This window comes from Epinephelus lanceolatus, chromosome 9, assembly GCF_041903045.1.
Source record: "Epinephelus lanceolatus isolate andai-2023 chromosome 9, ASM4190304v1, whole genome shotgun sequence".
Taxonomy (NCBI): Eukaryota; Metazoa; Chordata; class Actinopteri; order Perciformes; family Serranidae; genus Epinephelus; species Epinephelus lanceolatus.
In genome coordinates this window covers 46,001,582-46,027,892 of record NC_135742.1, presented here as the reverse complement: position 1 = coordinate 46,027,892, position 26,311 = coordinate 46,001,582, and the positions used below count along the sequence as shown (strand labels likewise).

Genomic DNA, 26,311 nt, shown 5'->3' with positions numbered 1-26,311 from the left:
GGAAGGGCACAGACAAACTGCTTGACATCCAAGTCACGTTTCTGAGTTTATTAAAAATTAATTTGTTATAGTAAATAAGTACATAGTAAAAAGACAAAGATACATAAAATATATATGTCTATAAACTGCTGCTGCTGCAGCTAGCCCAGTGAACCATTGTGCTGTCACTTGACAGTCATTGGTAGTCACCTGTCGTCGGTCTCCTTCTGTCCCACTGAAAATAATTAAGATAACATTAGTTATAAATCATGAGAATTACATTATCAATAAATGTTAGGATGTGATTACTCTTGACAACCATACAAGACTAAGGACAGAATTGAAAACATAATTTAAAGCAATAAAAGCAACATGCTGTTTCACCAAGGTAAGGAAAGACTAACATATTTAAACAAGGCAGACAACAATTATGTTACATACACATTACACATAGTTATACTGTGTAATAATACATTTCTATCATATAATTATGCTATGTCATTAATATACTTGGGGAGGGGAGTTACGCTTCATGTGAAGACTGAACTTTATACATATATAAATACATATCCTCATCCACATCCCTTATATTTAAACTGTGCACTGTGTACATAGTGTGTAATATTCCTGTGTGCAATATTTTGCCACTTCCTGCGGGATATCTATACATTCCTATATTTTTACAGTAAAAATACTAACTTACACATCATGTGTATTACACTCATCCTGTGCAGCTATTAATCATGAGCATACAGTATTTGTTTCAGTGAAAGATGTATATGGATTTTCTATTATTTTCATTATGTCTAATTTGTATTTAAAAAATATTTTATCCTTTTTCTATTGCCTCTGCTCTGAGCTCTGAGCTGCTGTAACGTGAATTTCCAAGGTTGGGATTAATAGAGTCTTACCTAACTGTAGTAAACTAACACTTGTCCTCAAATATTAGTACATTTTACTTTAAAAAAACAACATAAAGATGTAACTGTTTATGGCGTGCTACACATATATTATAAATCAATGTAGTTATTGACAGCTACTTACCAAAAATCAGAGTTCTGTCTCTCAGTATTATGTATTTAAAGGGCCCGCCAGTAACTTCCGGGAACTATACAAAGGGTGCGTCCCAAGTCTCTTAGGCCCAATTCCAATCCGGCCCCTAAAGACTCAAGCCCTGAACCCTCACTGACTTAACTGACGTCAGCTGTAAGTGATTGAGTGTGAGAGTCTGAAAGGGCTCCGGATGCTACCAATAGGAATGGGACAGCACTTATCCCCCTCTCCAATAGTATGTCTCTGCAGACCGGGTGTTTGTTTCATGGTCAATTTGTATTTTTGGTTACATTTGGGAATTTATGAATGAAAATGTTTGTTTTTGCAATAGAATTTAACTATTATGGCAAAACTGATAATCTGTGCCCTGGCTTAACAGCAAAATATATTGTGATAATATCTAGTGTTACACTGAAGGATGATTCTCAGAATCAAAACCAATGACAACAGCCCTAGTTCTTTACCAGAGGCATTAGTTAAGGTTAGCTACTTTATTAAGGAAGAAAAACAAATTAAAATGATATTGAAAAAAGAGCTTATTGACACATTTTGACATATTCCAGTATTCAAATATTCCCAGTTTCATTATTGTCTTGATGTCACACACCACAAAACATAGAAACAATTGCAGGACAAAAATGATTTATTTTGCGTTTTCACACACAAACAGTCACCACACAAATAACAAATGAACTAAAAGTCTGGGGAAGAGCTTTGTGCTGGAAACATCACACAGCAAAACAAGAGGTATTTGATCTGGCTCCATTTTGTTGGTTCTGGGATACAGTGCCCTCCAAAAGTATTGGAACAGTGAGGCCAATTCCTTTATTTTTGTTGTAGACTGAAAATATTTGGGTTTGACATCAAAAGATGAATATGGGACAAGAGATCAACATTTCAGCTTTCATTTCCAGGTATTTACATCTGGATCTGATACACAACTTAGAAGATAGCAACTTTTGTTTGAACCCACCCATTTTTCATGAGAGCAAAAGTATTGGAACATGTGACTGACAGGTGTGTTTTGTTGCCCAGGTGTTTCCCAATTACATTGATTATTCAAACAATAAATAGCACTGAATGTCTGAGCTCAGGTTCAGATTGGGTACGATAGGTTTTGCCTGTGCAGACTGCATTTAGAGGTGGAACCAACATGAAAACTGAGAACTGTCTATGGGTGAAAAAGAAGCAATTGTGAATCTGAGAGAAGATGGACAATCAATCAGAGCCATTGCACAAACATTGGCCATAGCCAGTACAACCATTTGGAATGTCCTGAAGAAGAAAAAAACCACTGGTGTACTAAGCAACAGACATCGAACAGGTAGACCAAGGAAAACATCAGCAGTTGATGACAGAAACATTGTGAGAGCTGTAAAGAAAGACCCTAAAACAACTGTTAGTGACATCAGCAACAACCTCCAGAGGGCAGGAGTGAAGGTATCACAATCTACTGTTCGCAGAAGACTTCATGAACAAAAGTACAGAGGCTACACCAGAAGATGCAAACCACTCATTAGCAAAAAGAATAGGAAGGCCAGGCTGGAATTTGCCAAAAGGTACAGAGATGAGCCTCAAAAATTTTGGGAAAAAGTTTTATGGACTGGTGAGACAAAGATTAACTTTTTCCAAAGTGATGGAAAGGTGAAAGTTTGGAGAAAGAAAGGATCTGCTCATGATCCCAAACATACAAGCTCATCTGTGAAACACGGTGGAGGTAATGTCATGGCTTGGGCTTGAATGGCTTCTTCTGGGACGGGCTCTTTCATCTTCATTGATGATGTAACACATGATGGCAGCAGCAAAATGAACTCACAAGTCTACAGAAACATTTTGTCTGCTAATTTAAAGAAAGATGCAACCAAACTGATTGGGAGATCCTTCATCATGCAGCAAGATAACGACCCAAAACACACTGCCAAAACAACAAAGGAGTTCATCAGGGGCAAGAAGTGGAAGGTTTTAGACTGGCCAAGTCAGTCTCCAGACTTAAACCCAATAGAGCATGCATTTTACCTGCTGAAGAGGAGACTGAAGGGAGTAACCCCCCAAAACAAACAACAGCTGAAAGAGGCTGTGGTGAAAGCCTGGAAAAGCATCACAAAAGAAGAATGCAAAAGTTTGGTGATGTCAATGGGTCACAGGCTTGATGCAGTTATTGAAAGCAAAGGATTTGCAACTAAATATTAAGTCTCATTCACTTTAATCTGTTTTAAGTTTATATGTTCCAATACTTTTGCTCACCTAAAAATTTTGTGTTCCATTACAAATAATGCTATCTTCTAAGTTGTGTATCAGATCCAGATGTAAGTACCTGGAAATAAAAGCTGAAATGTTGATCTCTTGTCTCATACTTATGTCAAACCCAAATGTTTTCAGCCTACAACAAAAGTAAACGAATTGGACTCACTGTTCCAATACTTTTGGAGGGCACTGTATGTGCATGCATGTCATTTTCACAGCTTATTACTTGACTGTCACTGGTGGCCTGCGTTGTGGGTGAGAATGACAGAGATGCAATTCCGACAACTTCAGGCAGCCGCCGTCCAAAAGTCCAAGCAGACCGCACCAAGCGCACTCCTTGATCGCCTGAGCGGATCCAGCGCATTTTATCCAGCGCCCCTGCTGTCACCCTCCAGCATTGCAGCTCAAGTTACACTGCGCATGTGCAATCCCCCCATGTTTGACCCCGTGTCTCAACCTTCTCTTGAATAGCCTTGGAACTATACAAGGTCTACACAAGTCACGTGACGCACAAGCATTTTGGACTTCCGTTGTCGCGACTCTGTTATATTCCAAAGAGCATGGATACCAAGAGGTGAAGCTCAATAGAACGCCCCATAGCAACAGACTCACCCATGGTTTCGTCCTACCCAAGGCTGTAAGTACCATTGAGGACACCGAGGTCATGACCTCTGTATTTTTTTCCGACCTAAATGAATGTATAAAATGAAAATAAAAATAAACCATTTCATTTGTGATGTGAAAGTACGTGAGAGGACCGATGGAAGGTGATTGAGTGACTCTCTCTTCTCCATAATAACAATTATTTAAAAAAAAAGAATTCTGGTACTCTTACTTGATCGACGCACTCACACACGTGCTGTGTTTAGTGGGGCGACTCGAGCACCTGTCAGGCTGCCACTCAGACTGTCTGAAGCAGGCATGGACAGCAGTCAGCGATCGAGCCAGGTAACTGAATAAACTAAAATCATTTCAGTTTGGGATGCTTGCTTGCTTCTTGTAATTCTTCTAACAAGAGGCAGCGGCTGGCTGTACTTGCATGAAGTAATGTTGCAATGAATGAATGAATGAAACATATGAAACGTTAGCAAACATTAGCTAGGTAACGTTAGCTTGCTATTTTAACCCTATGGGCCCGAACGACGCATCGTGCGTCCAAATTCACACCTGTTCTTCTCTATGGATTTTCTCCCCATGGTCCAATGTTTTCACAGCGACACAGAAATGCCACGCATATCACATGAAAGCGCAGGACCAGAGCTTTCCAGTGATACCACACACATCATTGTGCTGTCATCCCATCATGCTATAAATACAGATCAATTGTCTACAAAATAAAAACCTGACGAATTTCTTTACAATCCATTATACAGATCTTGTTATCAGTCAGTTCATATAGCGAGGAATATCGTATTTTACCACGTCTTAGGTTTGCCTGTGTTTCTCCCTGTCTATCCACATTTGTAGTCTGGCTTTCAAGATGCAAATATCTCCATATTGTCCAGTTGACACTCCATCAAACTTTGTATGACAAGACCAGCGCACTTCACCTTTGCGCACCCAGACAACTGTAGCCTAATTATGCATGCGTGACAGGGCAGTAGTCACCATATACATTGAGGGGGGACACCCCCCCAACCCCCCCCCCCCCCCCTCAGTGCCCAAAATGCCCCCCCAGTAAATAACTGAACCTGAAAAACAACAACAAAAAAACATTCAGGCCAGGTCAAAGAGCAGCACGGAGCACAGAGAAGTAAGTCAAGTTCATGTCGACAAGAAAACATCCAGAATTTTTTTTTTACTGTAAACAAAGTGGCAAATATTATCTTGGAGGACATCATTGCACTTGGTTGACTATTTTTCTATTATCATAGATGTAAATATTGTATGTTTCTTTCAGATAAAACACATTTTTGACTTGTGAATGAGTCAATGGAATTTCCTGCAATAATGAAAAAATACTGGCAATCATGTCCGCCTGGCACAAACCACATGTTTTGGACAGCTGTGAAGTGACAGAATGTTCCAGCATCATGGTTCTTATATTGCCAGATTCCAGAGAGTCTCCCCTCTTCATATATGGCAGAATATGTCAACTTCCAATTTGCTATGGTGAGATACAAAGAAGAAAGAAGAAGAATTTAGTAACACGGATTTGTTTTTTTCATTGATATAAAAATTAATATAAAATAGAGGCACATAGGAGGACATGTAATGATGGCAAATCTGGATAGCCCGAAAAAAAAACAAGATATAGTATGTGTATGTAGCCTTTATAAATACCCACAAACAAAGTTTGGTGAAAGGCAATTACGCTATAGTATGAAGTGGGAAGAGAAACATGATAAAATGGGATTAATCTAATATGATGTGTGTAGTTCTTTATAGATGTAACCTCTTAATTTGGCTATCAAAATGCATGAGATTGAAGCCTTTTGATAATTGACAAAAATTTCATGCACCACAACTAAATGACCTCGGTATTTCAAAAATCCTGCGTACGGCCCTGGTCCTACTGCCACCATTTTGGACTGTCAGCAGACTGCAGCAGACCCGCTTGCATACAAAAACACACAAACTGAAGTATATCGCTATTAATTATGCTTACAATGCTACTCACCTCGTGATAGCTTGGTCACAGCTGCTTTTTCACGTTTTTGTAAAGCAAAATATAGACTTAACAAAAAAAAAAAAAAAAAAACGAATAAAAACGGCCTAGATGGCATCTCTACATATTACATCCACTTATGAGAAGATTAACTTAATTACTCCTTCAAAATCACCCCATAAGCTAATCTACCAAAAAATTTAAAAAAAACAAAAAACAAAAAACAATATTTTAACTAGAAACACATTAATGGCGACGTCACATAGTCAGGAATAAAGATTTATTTACAGTTTGTACAGTAAGGGGACAGTAATAATAATAATAATAATAATAATAATAATAATAATATATAGGCTATTTTAATATATTTTAATGCTAAAGCGGTAATCAGTTCTGATATAAATGGTCTAAGAGGCCATATATATCCCTCCAAAACTGGCATATTAAATTGATATTAAAACACTTCAAAACGTACACCTCAGGAGTTCTTACCTGTCGGGATCCTTCAGGAAATGGTGGAAGGCCAGGTGCGGGGTGTTCCACTGATAGTTGTTGCAGTTAATTGCACTACACTGTTTTCTTTTACTTTTTTCGTCCTCTCTCTCTTGCATGTTGTCTGGGCGCAACAGTCCAAGCTCAACAGTCCAAAAGGCTATATATCTATATATATATAGATATATAGATATATATAGATATATATAGATATGACTTCTTGGACCATTTATATCAGAACTGATTACTGCTTTAGCATTAAAATATATCATATTAAAATAGCCTATATATTATTATTATTATTACTGTCCCCTAACTGTACAAACTGTAAATAAATCTTTTATTCCTGACTATGTGACATTGCCATTAATGTATTTCTAGTTAAAATACTGATTTTTTTTTATTTTTATTTTTTGGTAGATTGGCTTATAAGGGTGATTTTTAAGGAGTAATTAAGTTAATCTTCTCATAAGTGGATGTAATATGTAGAGATGCCATCTAGGCCGTTTTTCTTCGTTTTTTTTTTTTTTTTTAAGTCTATATTTTGCTTTACAAAAACGTGAAAAAGCAGCTGTGACCAAGCTATCACGAGGTGAGTAGCATTGTAAGCATAATTAATAGCGATATACTTCAGTTTGTCTGTGTGTTTTTGTATGCAAGGGGGTCTGCTGCGGTCTGCTGACAGTCCAAAATGGCGGCGGTAGGACGAAACCATGGGCGAGTCTGTTGCTATGGGGCGTTCTATTGAGCTTCGCCTCTTGGTATCAATACTCTTTGATATAGCCAATCCATACAGGAAGTCCATACCGGAAGTTGTATACATATCAGAAGTCCATACCGGAAGTCAGTTTTTTGTTTTGTTTTTTTCCTCTAGAAGTCGGTTTTTAAGTCTGTCTTTTTTTATATTATTTATTTTAGCAATACATTTACAAACTTTGAAGCAGTCAACAATTATAAATATATATATTTAAGCAATATCACACGAGAGGGAGTGATGTTATACTCGTATATCGTCACGGCTGTGATTTGGTCATAGGCACGAGGCCGCATGAAGTACACAATTCTCCGGCAAACACTCCAACTAAAAGCTTCCAGAGACGTAAATGGGGGAAACCAAACGAGGAGTCCTCGTTGGAGATCATATTGACGGCCATTAACACCCTAGGCTCAAGATTTGACAGGCAAGAAAGAAAGCTGGAGGACGTCGAGTCGCAGATTAAAGCCAACAGTATGATGATTGGCAGCCTGGCTACAGCGCTGGAGTTCAATGCAGCAGAAGTCAAAGAATGCAAAAGTAAAGTGGCGGAGTTGGAAGAGAAAGTGGTTGTTCTAGAAAAAGAAAACACTGTCAAAGAAAGATCCGGTGAACATGACAGATACAGCAGGCGGTGGAATCTGAGAGTAAAAGGCATGAAAGAAATGGAAAATGAAAACACAGGGGAGGAGGTGATAAACCTACTCAAGAAGATTGCATCGCCATGGGCACAGAAGATGGATGATATCGTAGACACCGTCCACCGGTTGGGAAGGAAGAAAGAGAAGAGAACACGCCAGGTGATCATCCAGTTTGTCAAGCCGCAACACAGAGATGGGTCCGATGCATGTAAGGCGGCCGGAGTTCGCTTCTCTGAAGATTTAACCATGGCAGATAAGCAGGCCAGGGAGGCTTTATGGCTGCGGATTCAAGATGCAAGGAAAGCCAGGATGAAGGCATATTTCTGCGGCCCTTTCGGTTTCATTAATGGGAAACAGATCAAACTGAAAAACTGAACACTAACATGTAACCTAACAGGATAAGTTACTGTACAATTGCAGGAGGGGTGAGAACTTTTTTTTCAGAGGAACATCTAACTTAAGTACACATATTAAGAGGCTGGTTATTTTCTTATAACAAAGAGTAAAGGTAAAGTTCAGATTTATTTTTTTATTTTCTTAAAATGCCTTTTCTAAAGTCAGAGATTTCTTTTTTTATCTTTAAACACAAGAGGTCTTAAGGACAATGTAAAAGGCAAGGCTACTTTTTTATTTTGTAAAGGTTTGAAAGTACACTGCATCTGCATTGTTCACGTTGTATAATGAGAAATCCCACTTTTGGGGGTATTATTTCATTGTTGTAAGACGTGTAATGCAATTCAGCTTGTCAAAGCGTCCGCTTGTTCCTTTATCCAGCTTGTACAATGAAAATTGAAAAAGGAAGTCGAGAGCCGGAAACAGCCTTCAAAGTAAAAGTTGCACATTGTTTTGAAGCGTGTTGGCTGCAGTGGTCAATTTAAGGAGAGCGAAACGAAATAAATACAACTAACAACAAATAGCCTAAATAATTAATATCATTCATAACTGTTATACAATGATATTTCCGCTACTTTCTCACAACTGAGAGAGATGATCACAGGGAATTTTCAAAGTAAACACACCGTGTTTGAGATGCACTGCTGCTGCAGTCATGAAGTAAGTCAAACTTTGTTGTTGTTGATCTTATCCACTAAACGTCTCCAAACCAACACTGTTTAAATTGTTGACCTGCCAGCAGTGTAGCTAACTGCTAGCTTCAGAAGATAACCGACGCTAACAATGCTAATAAACAGCCGTTGTATGCTAACCTTAACTTACTCATTTGTTATTATCAGCTGTTTTGCACCTCATTTGAACATTTGCTCATAAGTCTGTGTGAAATGTCTACATTTATGGTAGACCTTACTGGTCATATAAGTAAGGACAAAGAAGTGTTTTGATATGCATTTTTGATTTATTAAAAATCTGTGTTCACAAACGTGTATATTACCAGCAGTGTTTGTGCATGCAGACTGCAAAGTAAAGAAATGTTCTAAATAATATAATAAATGTCATATGTCCCTATAATTGTGCCTATAACCCTGCACAATGTACAGCTCTGTCACCCATGGTAAAACAATAATGTTCTGCATATTCTGTATATACTACACACACTGTTTCTTATTGTAAATTGTTTTTTCCTGTTTATCACCAGGGCTGGGGAGATATACATGTCCTCTGGGATCACAGAGTTCAGACAGTCGATGACTGAAAACACTTTAACACCAAATATTAGATATCATGACTAAAGTTTGTTTTAATTGGTCAAATGATCTTTGGTCCACTAAAATTGGGGGACTTTGGTAAAAACTAAAGCTATAATTAATACACTGTTCATCTGCGGATGTACAGTAAACACCATCAAAGTAAAGAGGAAAGATGAACCTCGGTCATATATTTTCTTTATGCAGTCTTTATGTAAAACATCTGTTTTAAACCTAATGAAACAGAGTTTCCAGAGGGCCAGAGTACTGAGCTTGTGAGACACTAGGAGAGGCGGATGTGGATGGAGTGTCGCTCATCTCAGAAGGAGTGAAGGAGTTTCAACATGTCTGCTTTCTGAGTCCCAAACTGTACCTACTAAAAGTGGCTTTCACAACGAAACACAGCTAGCTTTTCAGTGCAAAGGAAACGACTAAGACACACATGGTGCTGGGTCTTTACAGATATTGAAAAAATTATAATAAATGAGTTTAGAACACAGCCTTGCTTAATTCTTCTGTAAGAAAGGATGCAGAGATCCAAAGAGGCACCACACAGCTTAATGCCAGATGTCTTATCAAAGCATGACAAGATATGTGATATCAGTACAAACAATTGTAAACAGGAAGTAAGAAATCCAAGGCACTTTGAGTTCTGAGTTTATTAAATACACATTAAGTAAGAGTACATTGATTCAGTTTTGTATTTAAGAACTGTCTTTTAATTTACTGGATGATTAGAAGAGATGGTTAATTTTTGTACAGTGCCCACATGAAACATGTACAGTAGTTCATACTGGTCCCAGAAAATAAAGTCATTATAAATCACTGTGGTATTGTATTTCTTGTTTGTATTCATCAGTGATGGTGTACACAACATGGTCTAATTATGTCAGTTAAAAACGGCCCTTTAAGAAGATCTTTCACTAAGAAGGAGTTGTAAGATCGAGCTGACCCACTCTTAAAGGGCCAGTGTGTAATATTTGGCATGGTTTATTGTCAAATCTGAATCTGAATCTGAATATTCTACCCATTAATATGTTTATATGAGTGTATAATCGCTATAAAATAAAATTCGTTTAGTTTTCGTAGCCTTATAATTATGCTTTTACACACATATATATACATATATATATATATCTATATATATATATATATATATATATATATATACATATATATATATAGCAAGGGCCTTGCTTTAGAGAGGTTGCCATCTTGATCACCATCTTGATGTGTATGTACGGCAGCCCGAGCAGACAATCCAGCCAGCCAGAGAACGCATTTCGCGTGTATAAATAAACCAACGAAGACAGCGGAAGGAAGGAAGAAGGAGGAGAAAAACAGCACAGAGTGTTGGTAGTTCGTCGATAGAGAGTAGTGAAAAGTTTTTTTAGTTATAAAGTTTGCGAATGGACCACACTTACCATGCAACAGGAGAGAATGAACCCAAACCGTCATCTGCAAGGAAAAGAAGACACAACTTCACTCCTTGTGATACACTCTCTGTGGCGCTTTTCCTCCTGATGATATATCTCCCCAACGATGGTAGCACCGAATCCCATTCTGTGCAGCAAAATGGGAGCGGAGGATTCAGCCTCTCTTCTCGCCCGCTCAGCATCCAACACATGGAGTTCCTCATCTGTATGCTCTGGTTCAAACAGGTATGGCTCTGGATCTGTGTCCGCTACAAGAAACTCTTCAAAATCGCGTTCAAAGTCGTCCATTGCAGCTACTATAGTCCAGAGATATTGCTAGGCTAAATTAACAGCTGAGTTTTGTTTACAGGCTACGCTGTTGGTCAGTGTGCAGGCTGGAGATTGGTGGAGCAGAGAGGGGAGGGCTGCTCCGCTAGGTACTGTAAGTGAGTATGTGTGTATGAAGTGTGTGTGTTACGCTAGAAGAGTCAGAGTTTGGGACAGAGTCTTTTACCCCCTGGAGTGTTACCAGAGTTTTTGGAGTGCTCAAATAAACGGGCCTTTTTCCCAAACGCTACTCTGGTCTCCTGCTCGTGAGTGATTCAATACAATATCGTAATGTCACAGGGTGACTAGGTGTGTGTGTGTGTGTGCGCGCGCTGATCGTCACCTTAATTGATGGGCACACCTCTCTCTCATGGCGCAGCCGGCGCATAATTAAGACACAGGTGTGGGTAGTTGGGTCTTATTTTTTTCTCACAGGGAGATGGGAGGAGAGTGGCAGACAGAGCAGTGGAGCTGACAGACGCTGTAAAGGAGATCCTGGTCGTACGGCTGTTGCAGCACGGAGGCATCTTGTTCCAGGTTTGGGGGAACAGTGCTACAGAGAACGTGTATACCTGCTACCGGACGGAGGAAGCCGCTGCCGCCGCACAGAGGGTCCGGTTGCCTGCACACCAGTGAGAGGCCTGGACGCATGGTGTGAGGGGAGAGCCGTGGATAAAAGCGGAAGGGTGGGGACGCGTTACACCCTTCCTCCAGATAAGTACCCCTCCACTTCCATTACGACGAGTATTGAAGGAGAAATCACCTGTTAGCTGTTTGTGCAGATTGTTTTATTACAACTCTTATCCAAGACAAAGAAAAACAACACCACTTGGGCATCCTGCCATCGGTCTTCATTGGGACAATTTCATTAATTTGGACGGGGCTTATTTTGAGTTGCAGTGAATTTATTCTTTGGAGTGATTTGTTTATTTATTTAGTTTCATTTGTGTTTGATTTTCGGGTTGCTGTGGTTTATATTTTCTCTTTCCCATCCAAATTTAGTGCTTTTGTTCAGAAAACTCCAACAATATAAGACTGATAGGTTAGTGATTACCCTGATGGATATTTTATCTTCTTTCTAAGGCTGCTGGCCCCCACGCTACAGGAGTCTGCAGCGGAGGACTCCCCCACCTACGATTTGTGGAGCCAGTGGACAGTTTGTGTAACAGCTTCTTTGGACTCTTTTTAGACTGCTCCTAGGAGCACCTGTATTTTAAATTATTTTAGCCATCTTTTGTAATAAAGTATTTTTTTATCAAATCCTCCCCTGGCATTGTTTGGTGTGCTCCTCAACAGAAAACGTGGTGTTACACACTGCCAGTCACACACTACCACTCGGTGACAGTAACATGGTTTAGATTTCTAAGTAAATATTCACCTTGTCGCTTGACAGACCTACTCCTGAAAAACCCGTGTCTGCGCAAGGCACCGTCATTTACCCAACGGGAGGGGTGAGCGAGTGAGCCCTGCAATCTAGAATTTGACCACTGATGTCACTGTTTTCAACGGTTTTCAACCCATTTTACACACTGGCCCTTTAAGTCTAGTCTTAAATGTGGAGACAGCGTCTGCCTCCCGGACCAGACAGGAAGATGATTCCACAGGAGAGGAGCCTGATAGCTGAAGGCTCTGGCTCCTGATCTACTTTTGGAGACTTTAGGGACCACAAGTAACCCTGCATTCTCAGAGCGCAGTGTTCTGGTGGGATAATATGGCACTATGAGCTCTCTAAGATATGACGGAGCCTGACCATTTAGCGCTTTATAAGTTAACAGTAGGATTTTAAATTCAATTCTGGATTTTACCAGGAGCCAGTGCAGAGAAGCTAAAACAGGAGAAATATGGTCTCGTTTCTTAGTTCCTGTCAGTACATGTGCTGCTGCATTCTGAATTAGCTGGAGAGTTTTTAAAGACTTAATAGAGCTACCTGATAATAGGGAGTTACAGTAATCCAGTCTAGAGGTAACAAAAGTGTGGACCAATTTTTCTGCATCTTTTCGGGTCAGGATAGGCCTAATTTTCGCAATATTACACAGATGAAAAAATGCAGTCCGTGAGGTTTGTTTTAAATGAGAATTAAAAGACAAATCTTGATCAAATATTACTCTGAGGTTTCTTACGGTAGTGCTAGAGACCATAGCAATGCCATCTAGAAAACTATGTCATAAGATAAAGAGTCTCTGAGTTGTTTGGGGCCAAGAACAATAACTTCAGTTTTGTCTGAATTTAACATCAGGAAATTGGTGCTCATCCAGGTTTTTATGTCTTTGAAGTTTAGTTAATTGATTACTTTCTTCTGGCTTCATCGATAAATACAACTGTGTATCATCCGCATAACAATGGAAATTTACAGAGTGATTTCTAATGATGTAACCTAAAGGAAGCATACATAGAGTAAATAGGATTGATCCGAGCACAGAACCTTGCGGAACTCCAAAACAAACTTTAGTATGTAAGGATGATTCATCGTGAACATGAACCAACTGAAAACGATCAGATAAATAAGATTTAAACCAGCTTAGTGCAGAACCTTTTAGGCCAATTAAGTGTTCCAGTCTCTGTAGCAGAATTTGATGGTCAATTGTGTCAAACGCTGCAGATTATCAGAATCATATTTTAGTGTACTGTTTAGCTGTAACATGAGAAAGTTTGTGAACTGGCCGTCATGTTGGAAACAGTTAAATGGAGCACCAAGCATCACCCACCAGCCAAACCAACTTTCTTATTTTACTGCTAAAGAGTACACTAAAATATGTTTCTGATTAGAATTCAGAAATAGGCAATACAGTAAAAGAATCTTGGTTTATATTTCATCAGTGCTGCTTAGTTTAACAGTCTGCTCTGAGTTTTATAGAGGAAGAGGCAGCTTGCTCTCTCAATCATCCTCTATACTCTTTAGAATAGAATAGAATAGAATAGAATAGAATAGAATGCAGCCCCAAGGGGCACAAGCCAGTGTTCCCATTGGGCCGGTCCCAAGCCCGCATGCAGAGGGTTGTGTCAGGAAGGGCAAAACCTATGCCAAATCAAGCATGTGAATCACGAATATGTGTATGTGTAATATACAGTACAGGCCAAAAGTTTGGACACACCTTCTCATTCAATGTGTTTTCTTTATTTTCATGACTATTTACATTGTAGATTCTCACTGAAGGCATCAAAACTATGAATGAACACATGTGGAGTTATGTACTTAACAAAAAAAAGGTGAAATAACTGAAAACATGTTTTATATTCTAGTTTCTTCAAAATAGCCACCCTTTGCTCTGATTACTGCTTTGCACACTCTTGGCATTCTCTCGATGAGCTTCAAGAGGTAGTCACCTGAAATGGTTTCCACTTCACAGGTGTGCCTTATCAGGGTTAATTAGTGGAATTTCTTGCTTTATCAATGGGGTTGGGACCATCAGTTGTGTTGTGCAGAAGTCAGGTTAATACACAGCCGACAGCCCTATTGGACAACTGTTAAAATTCATATTATGGCAAGAACCAATCAGCTAACTAAAGAAAAACAAGTGGCCATCATTACTTTAAGAAATGAAGGTCAGTCAGTCTGGAAAATTGCAAAAACTTTAAATGTGTCCCCAAGTGGAGTCGCAAAAACCATCAAGCGCTACAACGAAACTGGCACACATGAGGACCGACCCAGGAAAGGAAGACCAAGAGTCACCTCTGCTTCTGAGGATAAGTTCATCCGAGTCACCAGCCTCAAAAATCGCAAGTTAACAGCAGCTCAGATCAGAGACCAGATGAATGCCACACAGAGTTCTAGCAGCAGACCCATCTCTAGAACAACTGTTAAGAGGAGACTGCGCCAATCAGGCCTTCATGGTCAAATAGCTGCTAGGAAACCACTGCTAAGGAGAGGCAACAAGCAGAAGAGATTTGTTTGGGCCAAGAAACACAAGGAATGGACATTAGACCAGTGGAAATCTGTGCTTTGGTCTGATGAGTCCAAATTTGAGATCTTTGGTTCCAACCACCGTGTCTTTGTGAGACGCAGAAAAGGTGAACGGATGGATTCCACATGCCTGGTTCCCACTGTGAAGCATGGAGGAGGAAGTGTGATGGTGTGGGGGTGTTTTGCTGGTGACACTGTTGGGGATTTATTCAAAATTGAAGGCACACTGAACCAGCATGGCTACCACAGCATCCTGCAGCGACATGCCATCCCATCCGGTTTGCGTTTAGTTGGACGATCATTTATTTTTCAACAGGACAATGACCCCAAACACACCTCCAGGCTGTGTAAGGGCTATTTGACCAAGAAGGAGAGTGATGGAGTGCTGCGGCAGATGACCTGGCCTCCACAGTCACCGGTGCCAGCATATGACAGGGTGCCAAAAGAGGAGCTGTGGTGTTGTATGAGGAAGTCTGGAGTGGCAGAGAAGTATGTTAGAGTGGTGCAGGACATGTTTGGGAGCTGTAAGACAGTTGTGAGGTGTGCTGTAGGTGTGACAGAGGAGTTTAAGGTGGAAGTGGGACCGCATCAAGGATCAGCTCTGAGCCCAATCTTGTTTGGAGATTGAAAGATGAGGTTAGACAGGAATCTCCATGGACTATGATGTTTGCAGATGATATTGTGATCTGTAGTGAGAGCAGGGAGCAGGTGGAGAAAAATCTAGAGAGGTGGAGGTATGCCCTGGAAAGGAGAGGAATGAAGGTTAGCCATAGCAAGACAGAATATATGTGTGTGAATGAGAAGGACCCAAGTGGAACAGTGAGGTTACAGGGAGTAGAAATAAAGAAGGTGAAGGATTTGAAGTACTTAGGGTCAACAGTCCAGAGCAACATAGAGTGTGGAAAAGAGGTGAAGAAACATGTGCAAGCTGGTTGGAACGGGTGGAGAAAAGTGTCAGGTGTGATGTGTGATAGAAGAGTACCAGCAAGATTGAAAGGAAAGGTGTACAAGACGGTGGTGAGAGCAAGAGGTAGCAGAGATGATGTTGAAGTTCTCTTTGGGAGTGACGAGGATGGATAGGATCAGGAATGAGTACATCAGAGGGACAGCTCATGTTAGATGTTTTGGAGATAAAGTCAGAGAGGCCAGACTGAGATGGTTTGGACATGTTCAGAGGAGGGATAGTGAATATATTGGTAGAAGGATGCCTAGGTTGGAACTGCCAGGCAAGAGGCCTAGAGGAAGACCAAAGAGGAGATTTATGGATGTAGTGAAAGAGGACATGAAGTCAGTTGGTGTGAGAGAAGAGGATGCAAAGGATAGGGTTAGATGGAGGCAGATGATTGGCTGTGGCAACCCCTAAAGGGAGCAGCCGAAAGAAAAAGAAAATAATAGAATAGACTTTATTGTCATTACACAAGAAGTACAATGAAATTTGCTGTGCCATGCCTGAAATATGGAAAATAGACAGTAATAAATACACAACACATATCCGTACACATGTACACAATCATCCCAATCAATAAATATATATCTAAAAAAAATAGCATTAAAAGCAGTGTTGCACAAGTTGACTCATTATTGCACGTTTAAGTTATGCTGAATGATTCTTAATATAGTTTATGACACAATAGTGGGGCAGCGTTTGATTCTGTTCAGTTTAATGATGGCTCTTGGTGTCAATGGTGGCAGGCAGACAAAAACATGGAAGTAGAATCTATGTCAAGTAAAAGCCCTAGAGCTAGGAAAATCCACAGATGATACAAAACATGGTATGCAGCGGCATGCAGTGGATTTTCGCTGGTAAATAGAGTGCTCCAGGGATGATGTTTTTCTGTAGGCCAATGTGGAACTTAGCATCACACTGGTTCCCTTGTCAAAAAGTTAGGAGTTTCCCATTGGATTTTGGGTTATTGCAGATAATAAGCTCTCTGGCAAACAAACATTTATTATACTTACATGTTTTGTTAAAAGTAAAAAGCTAATGTTAGGCTATAAATGAACTACACCAGTTGCATGTCTTAACGCTGTCACCACAGCAGGGCTGTAAAGCTGTGTCCGTATGTGTTCTGTAGTCTCATGGACTTTCTAGCACCCGCCTTTTTTAAGACACACACAAAAGCATTAAAATTCACAGTGGGGTAGTTATTGACATGTTTTATGACACAAAAAAAAATTGAAAGTGTCTTTAGTTTGTCTTAACCACAGACCACAGACACATCTAACCAAAAACCAGTTCAAAATACCCACCGACTTCAAGATGAGGGAACCGGAGTGCAAATTTCCAGGTTTTGCACTTAAAAAAAATTAAAGTAACAACTTGCATGTACCTTTTGGAGTAGTTCTGACAAACTCAGTTAGTTTAGTACAACCAAAATGATTTGCTTTGACCTCGATAAACTTAATTAAGTTGAACTAAATATTTATCCAAAAGTTGTGGTGGTATTTAGTGGTCAAACTATTTGATTTAAGATATTCTAACTTATTTTAACTTAATTTTAATTCCATCCTGCTCAAAAATGTTTTTGATTTTGACCAGCTTCTTAAAATAAGTTGTCAGCTGACTAAAACATGTTGATAATACAAACACAATCTTTTAATGCTGAAAAACATCTTTATTTAAAGCATGATCCACTATCCCCATGAATCATTTTAGAGTGTAGGACTCATTTCTGGAGCACTCTATGAGCAGGAAGATCTGGGCGCCAGTAAGATGGAGGGAAGTTTACCAACTACAAATACCTATTCACATTTTTAGGGTACAAAGCTGGTTGAAAATCACCAGAGTGTCACTTTAATGGTCTCTTTACTCATTAAATCAAACAGTATTTTTTTTAGAAAAGCATTTCATTTGTCTCCTCTAAGTCTCTTACTGCTCAGGGGCCAAGCGAGGAGTGTGTGAGAGAAGTTATCACATACACTGCTTTCTGTTATTCCAGGCAATTACCTCATGGAGTGAGGTGTTGGTTGGAACCAGTGGCTGTCTGCACAGACAGGGCCTCCATTATGCTGAGAGAAATGTGCTCCATGGGCCGTTTTTTTTTCACTAGCCATCAGTTATAAAGCTGGCTTTTCATGCTAATGGAAACATGAAGTTCATAGCTGTTAGTACAATTGAGCAAGTGACTTGAGCTTGCAGTGAGTCAGAGAAAAGGTTAGGCCAGTGAAAATTATGTGTGAGATTAAAGCCATTTTCTTCATGTTAGCACAATATGTTTCTATAGCTGGTCTGTGTTATCCAAATGAATTCAAGTGAGTGAGGCAGATGTAAATGATAAACCTTGGTGTTAAGTTTTGAAAGTGAACAGTTGTCTGAAACCCAAACATGCCTTCTTATCATACATTTGCATGATTATTTGTTTGTTCAGGTTGTGTACTCAAGCAGATATTTGCATTGAAGTGAGAGTGGTGTGGCAACACAGAGTGAAGTAGAGGTGTAAAACAGCCTGAGGCAGAAAGAGAGAAAAAGAGAATCAACAGAGTGAAATTACTGGTAGAAGCTGCTTCCCAGGAATCAAAAACACATTTTGTTCAGCTCTGCATAATGTTGAAAATATTTTCTTGTAGAAAATGCAGCCAGCGAGTGAGTCCAAGACTTGCCACAAACCAAATCTCCAGACAGAGTTCTGCCATTATAGAGCCAATGAGACATTTAGCCATTTTGAAAGTATCAGAGGTGTGCCTTATCTCAAATGAACACTTATAACATCTGACCATACATACACAGTTAGAAAGGGCGTATTTATTCACCAACTTCCCATCCCCCACACATCCCTGGATTCTTAATCCTGCAGTCAGGTCCTGGTTTATTACACAGGAACAAAGACAGGTTGTTCGCCTCAGAGGTACTACTGGTCCATCTAGGTATGAGGCATAGTCACCATAGGAACTGGGCAGGGCTGATGACAGTCTGTATTTGGATACATGCTAAGAGGCCCTTGACTAGGTCTAACCACTGTGAAGGTTGAGCTATGTACATTCCAAGAACACACTCTTTATACTGCAAATTGTCAACTGCAATGTCAATTTTTTTAAGTCATCCCCATTGAAATAAAAAAGACCTGTACTTTTAAGTTTGTCAAAACAGAATATACTTTGAAAGGCACAACAACTCAGTGCCTCTTCACTGTTTGGGGGCTTAAATTCTGCCATTAAGCTCATCATAATAATCACCATGGTTTAACTGTCAGTACAAAACTGGAAAAAGGAGGGACAATTGTATCTGCTCGATATGTTTTTATCAAGAGGATGGATTCGTCACTCACATTTAGGATGGACATTTCTTTGCAACTATTCTTAGTGATAGTGTCTGGATTCACAGCTTTTTATATCAAATAATCAATCATCTTTGAAACTTCTCAAACCATACACTGTTTTGAGAGGCACTCGAGGGGCCACATTCACAAAGCTTTTTAGTACAAAGAGTCGCTCCTAGTGACAAAATAATAACAAAATTCTTCAAACTACAACATTTTCTAGAAATTCCCCTTAAAGTTAACACTAGGTCCTGATTAGAATAAAAATTATTCACAAAGCATCTTAGCCCTTAAGGGAGCTCCTAAGATGAAAACCGTAAGAAGTAGAGAAGAGGACTTTTAAGAGTTTCTTAAGCAAAGGGGGAAATTGCAGAAACACAAAGAGGTAGGAGAAATATTCCTTAAACACTAAATGGCAGTGAGTTTATGAAATACCATAGATTAGATGGTGCAGGAATAAAGATTGTGGCCAACTGCATTTGGCAACTGGAAAAAGGCAACAGTGCAGCCGTGATGGGTAACGCTTTAGATTACAGCCCGCAATTTACACCATAACTATCGGGTAGTTATGGTGTAATCTGTTGTACTAATGGTGTACCAGTGTAGTACGTACCAATATATATATGTAGGCACAGGGGAACAAGATGTTAAGTTATGGAATAACAATTCGTGAATTTACAGAGAATTTATATTATAGGGTTTTTTTAACTACTGGGTACCTATTCTATTATAACAGGGTATGTGCGACCTCCTGATCAATAATATGGACGTTTGGGGGGAATTTAGAGAGAACTTATACAATAGGTATTTTTAACTACTGGGTACCTATTCTATTATCAATCAATCAATCAATCAATCAATTTTATTTATAAAGCCCAATATCACAAATCACAATTTGCCTCACAGGGCTTTACAGCATACGACATCCCTCTGTCCTTTGGACCCTCACAGCGGATAAGGAAAAACTCCCCCAAAAAAACCCTTTAACGGGGGAAAAAAAACGGTAGAAACCTCAGGAAGAGCAACTGAGGAGGGATCCCTCTTCCAGGACGGACAGACATGCAATAGATGTCGTACAGAACAGATCAACATAATAAATTAACAGTAATCCGTATGACACAATGAGATAGAGAGAGAGAGAGAGAGAGAGAGAGAGAGAGAGAGAGAGAGAGAGAGAGAGACAGAGAGAGATGCAGGACAGACGGTGATGACAGTAACTTACAACAACATTAATGAAAGTAATAATATTATAATTAATAATAATACATTAATATCTGATAGTATACATGTGTGACAATAATCATATGTGTATAATAACAGTAGAATTATGACTAATGATAACAGCAGCAGCAGGAGGCATCTGGCAGGACCACGGCAGCAGCACAACCACACACGTCACCAGTGACGGACTGGGACCAAAAAGAGGCCCTGGCATTTCTGACACAGAGGCCCCATGGCGGTGCATCAGCCAGCCAGGGGTGAAAAATGTTCATATTATTTTACAAAAAAATATATGCATTTTTATGTCATTTTAGATCATCAGTTCCTTATTTGTGAAAGAACAGGCATGGTGTCTCATATCCCCCCCTCCCACATATTACTAGGTACTATGATTGATGATTTTACACATACTAACATAAAAAACACTACCATTGGCGGAATGTTTCAGAGCGCCACAGAGACACAGACTGTTCCACAACTACCATAGAAATTCACTCACTCACTCACTGCCTTGATGCGCAATAGAAGAGGAGATATACAGACACAGTCATTATGAATGATAAAACTGATTTGTTGCTTGCATGGGATCATGTGGAAAGCTAACCATATGATGAGAATGCAGAAATTCAGAACACACACCACGCAATCAACTCACTACAATCACACTGGTACAGTAGACAACAATGCACAGCACACAAGATAATAAGGCAGCAGCAGAACCCCCATAAATACAGGCACGTTCAAAGGCCGGACTAATAACCTCAGTTAATAATACTAGCTCTATGTCTACCAAAACACGAAAATCTGAAATCAAACACCACACAACTTCATCCTAAAGGTTTAGCCTACTTCCACCATTAACCATAGGCGCCCCCTCTTGGACAGAATACAGCACAACCAAATTATAACAACAGAAACATAAATCTTACACCAACCACAATGCATATTACAATAGCTTCACCAAAACATGAAAAAAGCCACTGCACAGCCATAGTGCACATTTCAATAGCTCTATCAAAAGCACTAGTTACAACAGAAACAAGAAGGACCCTATGTGTTATAAGCCATAATAAATGTTACAGCAGCCACAACGCATATTACAATAGCTTCACCAAAACATGACAAGAGCACTGCACAGCTAGAGTATAAAAATAAACATGTGTCTCTCAGTGTCTTCTTTTAAATCTCTTCTTAAGACTCACATTTATCGTATGGTCTTTTCTTAATTGATGGTAATTAATTATTGTAACTGTTTTTAAATTATTTGATGTTTTATTGTTTTATGTACTAATTGTTTTTATTGTGTAATTGTTTTTATTGTTAAGCACGTTGTAACTCTGTTTTGAAAGGTGTTATACAAATTAAGTTATTATTATTTATTATTATTATTATGTCTTACCTTTAAGTAGTTAGCAGGCTACGAAGGAGTTTGCTCCTCTCTGAGGCAGAGGCCGTACTGCTAGCTGCACTTGCTGCAGAGGTGCTCGGTCTGTCGCCTCCGGGTAAACACTTTTTTATAAATAAATCTGATATTTTTGCATACTTTTCACTCTCGGCGAGCATAGCTTTCCTTTTTTTCTCTCTGTTTTTCTCTGCTCCACCCTTCTCCACCCGTCTTTTTGTGCCTTGATCCATTTTCTTTTCTTGTTGTGATGTTGTTGTTGACATTGAGTGCATTACCCATCATTCATTTGTCACTTGTCAAATGTCATCACTCAATGATCGCGAGAAAATGCTTGATGACCAATACCACTTTATATTACCGGTAGGCCCATTTCACTCATATTTATTTAATTATTACTTATTATTACTTATTATTACTAATTACTTATTACTAATTTTGTGGCTGATAAAAATGTTTTGGGCCGCCAAGAGAAGATTTATTTATTTATTTTTTAATTTTTAATTTTTTAATGTGCAGTCTGTCACTGCCCATTTCACTCATATTTATGTAAAATTATATTTAGGCTACCACTTTTTTTTTTTTTTAATTTTTAATTTTTTTTTTTTTCTTTTTTTTGCCTGGCGGCCGGCGGCCGCAGGACCATGCGGTGTATTATAGGAGGCCCCCCAGCAGACTAGGCCTAAGTCAGCCCAACTAGGGGCTGGTACAAGGCAAGCCTGAGCCAGCCCCAACTATAAGCTTTATCAAAGAGGAAAGTCTTAAGTCTGGTCTTAAATGTGGAGACGGTGTCTGCCTCCCAGACCGTAACAGGAAGATGATTCCACAGGAGAGGAGCCTGATAGCTGAAGGCTTTGGCTCCTGGTCTACTTTTGGAGACTTTAGGGACCACGAGTAACCCTGCATTCTCAGAGCGCAGAGTTCTGGTGGGATAATATGGCACTATGAGCTCTCTAAGATATGACGGAGCTTGACCGTTTAGAGCTTTATAAATTAACAGTAGGATTTTAAATTCAATTCTGGATTTTACAGGGAGCCAGTGCAGAGAAGCTAAAACAGGAGAAATATGATCACGTTTCTTAGTTCCTGTTAGTACACGTGCTGCTGCATTCTGAATTAGCTGGAGAGTTTTTAAGGACTTACTAGAGCTACCAGATAATAGAGAGTTACAGTAATCCAGCCTTGAGGTAACAAAAGTGTGGACCAATTTTTCTGCATCTTTTCGGGTCAGGATAGGCCTAATTTTTGCAATATTACGCAGATGAAAAAATGCAGTCAGTGAGGTTTGTTTTAAATGAGAATTAAAAGACAAATCTTGATCAAATGTTACTCCGAGGTTTCTTACGGTAGTGCTAGAGGCCAGAGCAATGCCATCTAGAGAAACTATGTCATCAGATTAAGAGTCTCTGAGTTGTTTGGGGCCAAGAACAATAACTTCAGTTTTGTCTGAATTTAACATCAGGAAATTAGTGCTCATCCAGGTTTTTATGTCTTCAAGGCAGTTTAGTGAAGTTTAGTTAATTGATTACTTTCTTCTGGCTTCATAGATAAATACAACTGTGTATCATCCGCAGTAGGAGTAAAATTACACACTTGAAAAAAAAACTCATAAAAGTACCCAAAAAATCTACTTAATTACAGTAATGTGAGTATTTGTAATTTGTTACTTCCACCCCTGATATTTGCAGATAGAGATAGAGATGATAGATTATACAATGTTGTAATAATTCTGAATTAATAGAAAAACGTCCTTCTTCCACCTTCTTCCTTAGGGGGGGGGGGATTCCAAAACAAAACGGTCACATCTAGGGTGGGTGAATTCTGTCTGCCGACGGCACATCTGATTTATTACTTGCTGCAGAAGTCATCACTCCATCTTCCCTCCAATTTTTCAGTTTTATTGTCAGACTGCACTCTGTAATAATAGAATAAGTACCCTGTAATTACAAATACCTATTGTATAAGTTCTCTCTAAATTCCCCCCAAACTTCCATATTATTGATCAGTAAGTCGCACATACCCTGTTATAATATTGGAACCCACTGACGTGCTGACGTATTGCGGTAAGCGAGTTGTGTCATTTCCGGTGTTTCTGTGAGAGCGTCTCTGTATTGCTCTAGTGAATTCTACTAGCCTGCTTTCTGCTTTCTCACTTCAGTTGCTTTAACATCTACTTCAAGTCTTAACCCACACTAGTTCTGTTTAAGCACTTATAGCTCTCCTCCTTTTTACGACTTCCCTGCTAATCTCTTAGCTGTTGTTTGCACGTTCCTAGCCTTGGTAGCTACATTAGCTTAACAGTTAGCGATGGCTTCTCCCTCTGCTATTTCTTGCTCGGTGTGCCAAATGTTTAGCTATGCCTCTGCCTCCTTTAGCGTCAGTGGTAATTGTAACAAGTGTAGCTTATTTGCTGCGGTGGAAGCGAGGCTTAGAGAATTACAATCGCGGCTCCGCACCATGGAAAACCATTCAGTAGCTGCGGTAGTTAGCCAGCCCCCTGTAGCCGGTACGGAGCCACATAGCATAGCCTTCCGGTAACACCCGTTCAGCCGGGAGGTTGGGTAACTGTTCGCCAGAGGCACAGCTCCAAGCCGAAGCCCACGGCTCACCACCAGCCTGTTCATGTTCCTAAACGCTTTTCCCCACTCAGCGACACACCCGCAGAGGATAAAACTCTGGTTATTGGCAGCTTTATTCTGAGGAACGTGAAGTTAGCAACACGAGCGGCCATAGTCAAATGTATCCCTGGGGCCAGAGCGGGCGACACTGAATCAAATTTAAAACTGCTGGCTAAAACTAAACGTAGATTCAGTAAAGTTGTTATTCACGTCTGTGGCAATGACACCCGGTTATGCCAATCGGCGGTCACTAAAATTAATATTGCCTCGGTGTGTGAATACACAAAAACGATGTCGGACTCCATAGTTTTCTCTGGATCCCTCCCAAATCTGACCACTGATGACATGTTTAGCCGCATGTCATCATTTAATCGCTGGCTGTCCCGGTGGTGTCCAGCAAACAATGTGGATTTCGTTAATAATTGGCCAACTTTCTGGGGAAAACCTGGTCTTATTAGGAGAGACGGCATTCATCCCACTTTGGATGGAGCTGCTCTCATTTCTAGGAACCTGGCAAATTTTATTAGTAATTCAAATCCCTGACAACCCAGAGTTGAGGTCAGGACTCAGAGTCGCAGTCCTATGCGCTTCTCTGAGCTTCTAGTGCAATTACCCACCCATAGTTTTCATAGTTTTAAACGGTGTCTGTCCCCCAACCACCTAAATTACCTAAATCTAAAATTAAACAAAGAGGAGTTGTGCATAGGTGGCACGGTGGTGTGGTGGTTAGCACTCTCGCCTCACGGCAAGAGGGTTGCCGGTTCGATCCCGGGCGTGGGAGCCCTACTGTGCGGAGTTTGCATGTTCTCCCCGTGTCAGTGTGGGTTCTCTCCAGGCACTCCGGCTTCCTCCCACAGTCCAAAGACATGCAGATTGCAGACTAGGCTAATTGATAACTCTAAATTGTCCGTAGGTATGAATGTGAGCGTGAATGGTTGTTTGTCTCTCTAGAGGATGAAGCGGTTAGAAGATGAATGAATGAATGAATGAATGAATGAATGAATTGTGCATAACAACCTCATAAAAATTCTGTGAAAGAAAGACAAAACAGAAGAATTAAATGCGGACTGTTAAATATCAGGTCTCTATCGTCTAAAGCAGTGTTAGTAAATGAATTAATTTCAGATAATCATATTGATTTACTCTCACCGAAACCTGGCTGTGTCCAGATGAATATGTTAGTCTAAATGAATCCGCTCCTCCCAGTCATAATAATACCCACATTCCTCGAGGCAGCGGCCGAGGAGGGGGAGTTGCAGCCATTTTTAACTCTAGTCTGTTAATCAGCCCTAAACCTAAACTAGATTATAATTCATTTGAAAGCCTTGTTCTTAGTCTTTTACATCCGACCTGGAAAACCTCGCAGCCACTTTAATTTGTTATAGTGTACCGTGCTCCTGGCCCGTATTCTGAATTTGTTTCTGAATTCTCAGAGTTTTTATCCAGTTTAGTTCTTAGATCAGATAAAGTTATTATTGCAGGCGATTTTAACATTTATGTCGACGTTGATAATGACTTCCTGGCTACCGCGTTTATCTCATTATTAGCCTCCATTGGCTTCAGTCAGGGTGTACATGAACCCACTCACTGTTTTAACCATACCCTCGATCTAGTTCTGACGTATGGAATTGAAATTAATAACCAGGGGTGGAAGTAACAAATTACAAATACTCACATTACTATAATTAAGTAGATTTTTGGGTACTTGTACTTTTATGAGTATTTTTTTCAAGTGTGTAATTTTGCTCCTACTTGAGCAC

At 39.8% G+C, this 26,311-nt stretch overlaps 1 long non-coding RNA gene across 1 annotated transcript in view; it reads left to right on the top strand.

Moving 5' to 3' along the window:
• The first annotated feature begins 3,832 nt into the window (after positions 1-3,832).
• LOC144464307 (uncharacterized) overlaps positions 3,833-26,311 on the top strand; it is a 95,425-nt gene continuing 72,946 nt past the window's right edge. Inside the window, exon 1 of the long non-coding RNA XR_013492063.1 lies at positions 3,833-3,913. This is a non-coding gene — a long non-coding RNA (uncharacterized LOC144464307). The remainder of the gene's footprint in view (positions 3,914-26,311) is intronic.